Raw genomic sequence first — 3,419 nt, 5'->3', positions numbered from 1 at the left:
CAAAGACTGTTCTTAATGTAGATACATACAAAGTTTCCCTATTGATTTTTCATTTATTTGGTATCTTCCCTTTTGTCGCAAGGTCCATCTAAACACTGTCAGTTGTGTGAGGTATCAGGACCCTATGGGCGGAGTCTAGAAAATGTCATGCTTTCAGCTATGGTGGTGTTTATTCTGTCATGTTCTGGCTTGGAACAAGGTACAAAAGTGGCACTTTGTGGCTGAGCTGTGAAAGACTTGCCATGGTTGGAAAGTTTCCTTCACAACTAAGAATTTCATGCTTGTTCTGAGAGAAGTAGAGTTAGGGAACATTTGTGGTAGGCCTAATCACCCCAACCAATAAAAAATGATCATGATCACCATGTTATAATAATGAGTAGGGATGCAATCACCTCAACCAATACCAAATGGTCATGATCACCATGTTACAACACTGAATAGGGATCCAATCAACTCAGCCAATAACAAATGGTCATGATCACCATGTTACAACACTGAAAAGGGATCCAATCACCCCAACCAATACAAAATGGTCATGATCACCATGTTATAACACAGAATAGGGGTGTCATGTAACAGCAAAGATGGTGCAAATCACCCCCAGTTTCTTCAGAATATTCCCAAAATATATCCTACAAACATGCTGCATGTTTCCCCTAGAAGCTCCTTCAGCTTTTTTTAAACTCTTTCTGATCAGAAACTAACTATCCTGACCATGCCAGGATACTGAACTTTCAAAACTGAGCTCATTCAACATGATTTGTACAGTAAACTGTGAGCGATGGCCCCTTTTCTCCCAGGGGTGCTGTGTTTTCCACAATGCATGTTGGAATGATTTCTCTATGCCACTTTCAAGGGTCAAGGTTTCAGCTCACTACATTTTGAACACCTTTCGTGCAACTAGGCACATCAAACATCATGGCTACCTTAGTGAAATATTGCAAGTCTTATCAATATAGCCTATAACACATTCCAGTATAACATGCATATGCATACATATCTGTGCCAAATATAAAATGGCAAGATTTGACTTACTATGACAGGAGTTAAATTCTTTTTTCATACTCAGCTCTTGGAAATCAGTGTTTATTTTGTTATAATGTTCTACAATGCATCTACTTACTGACACCATGTCAAAAACACCATCTACATATTGCATAATGCTGTGCCAAGAGTATGACTATAAGTTTTAGAGCTAACCTGCACCATAATCTTTAACTGTTGGAATACAAGTCTAATTAAAAACAAAACCAGTTTTAACCACTTTCCTAGAGAGATGCTGGAACACTGCCCAAACAACTGAGCTTGTGTCATAGTTTTGCAAAATAAGTTGGGGGAGGGAAAGAGCAGGAAGTCAGCTAAACAAAACACCAAACTGCAGCCAAAAACTTGGATATTTCTTAAGTCTGACCAGCTATTTCCTAAAAGTTATGTTGCTGGAGGTCCCTGATACCACAGAGAACTTTGCCCCTAGACTGCACAGGGACTGCAAAAAAAATGTTCACCAAGCATCCCTTGGTAGCTTAATTGTGCTAAAAATGTCAGCACACATATACTATGCACCTTGACAGCAAAGAACACACATTAAGGCGAACATGTTTGGCACAGCAGCCAGAGGAGCAATTTCAGAACATGCATGCTGTAATCTATATTCCCTCAAAATAGGCATACCACTGCTACCAGTTACAGTGCAGGGCACTAATACTTGTGTTCAAAGCCAATTGTAATCAAAATGATCTTAATACAATTCCTTAAAGCAAACTTATTTGAAAACTCAGGACAATTTGGCCAGTCTTGAGCTAACCACTGAGGGTACTGTGGGTTCGCCATGGTAACTGAGGCTTCAGGCAGCAATGTTTGACCTGAACTTGGCTCATAACCCTATTCCTTTCAGCACATGAGGGAACAATTTTAAGGACTCAGTATCCAATGGTAGTACTGAAACAGAAATATGCCCATTATAGCCCAGAGAACTATGTCAGGCAAAACTACTTACAAAGTTCAGCATAGTTTTGGCTGAACTAAGCTTCATTTCTGTAATGACATGAACATATTGTTTCAATCCACACAGATGTCACCTTAAAACAGACAACTGTCACGTAATAAACGATGGAATGAATGAAAGACTTGATGTACTGACATGCCGCCCATGCAACCCAAGCAGATGATTTGCAAGCACATCTCGAATGCTTACTTCAAGTTGCATTTCTTAGGCATCAAGGAGACTTGATCGATACCAACCAGACCTTTCTACAACAACTTTGCGACAGCCGATACATACTACAGTTTTCCTTGAGGCATCTGCACAAAGGAAACGATGAATAAAACACTAAACCTCTAGCTAACTCCTTTGCATTTCAAATCTTAACTACTCTCAGGGCCACGCCCCATCCCAACCTCCATGCCCGCACCGCCACCAGTCCCCCCGGCGATCTCAATACAGGGAGCGTGGGAAATAGCGCGAGCACCGAGACCAAAAACACTGCTGAGACTAACTCATGCTTCCGCAATGCGGAGTCGCGCAGCCTTAAAAGTGTGACAACCTCACCCAGCTCCACGCAACTAAACATAAGCACTGCAGTTTGCTTTTTCTTTAATTGTTGCCGCGGATCAAAGAGCGGGAACCTTCTTCATAATTATTACAATTTTAAGCTTCTATTTTTTAGATGTCCGGCTCGTACCCGCACTCCAGAAGGTCATGGAGGGGGGGGGGGGCAAACTCACTGTTGGGGCAGAATTTGAGATCGGGAGGGGAGCAAAGGGGACATAAAATTGATATACCACTCCAATCATTTTGAAAACTTGACGCACATGGAATTAAACGAGGTAAACTCTCGGATTGTTCCACATTTGCGTGGGGCTCCGAACTGAAATATCCATCTCGAAGATCTTTTGGTGCTGTTCGCAATCTGCAAATGCGCTTTGTAGGACCCGAGCCCCTCAAGTTTCTGAGCCATAGACCCCCGATAATGTGGATAGGTATGTCAGGCAGAGTATTTCACTTTGGCAATTATGACGTCATGATGACGCCTTGTAAAATATTGCTATTCCATAAAGCAAGCGGTGTTGAAGACCAAATCGCAGTTTTGTTGAGATGTTAATATTTAACGTTGTTGCGTGCGACTTTAGGGCGAAATAGCTGTTAACCGGCTCTCGATCAACGTTATGCAAGATGCAATGACGTAATTGAACCGTAGCATGTTGAGAAGAATATTTACTAAACAGAAAATTATGCAGTCTAGCGCAGTCTTTTCCACTTCAAAATAATATCAATAGTTATAATCTGGCTTATTTTATCTTATCCCATATCTTTTCAACATCTTCAAATGTAAAACATTCCCTTTTCATAGACTGACGTCTACATCAGCTGGCTTTTCTCTCCGCAAAGTTCGGCTTGATGAATATGCGTGCCACATTCG

The 3,419-nt window shown here is 41.3% G+C and overlaps 1 protein-coding gene across 2 annotated transcripts in view; it reads left to right on the top strand.

Moving 5' to 3' along the window:
• The first annotated feature begins 3,360 nt into the window (after positions 1 to 3,360).
• LOC119096356 (uncharacterized) overlaps positions 3,361 to 3,419 on the top strand; it is a 20,662-nt gene continuing 20,603 nt past the window's right edge. For both annotated transcript variants that reach the window (XM_037219207.1, XM_037219204.1), the window contains exon 1: positions 3,361 to 3,419. This exon is cut by the window's right edge and continues 46 nt beyond it. The gene's annotated coding sequence lies outside the window, so the exon portion shown is untranslated.

Source organism: Pollicipes pollicipes, unplaced genomic scaffold (assembly GCF_011947565.3).
Source record: "Pollicipes pollicipes isolate AB1234 unplaced genomic scaffold, Ppol_2.1 Scaffold_4295;HRSCAF=5057_pilon_pilon_pilon, whole genome shotgun sequence".
NCBI lineage: Eukaryota > Metazoa > Arthropoda > Thecostraca > Pollicipedomorpha > Pollicipedidae > Pollicipes > Pollicipes pollicipes.
Note: the sequence above shows the minus strand (reverse complement) of the source record. Positions and strands in the feature narration are given on the sequence as shown.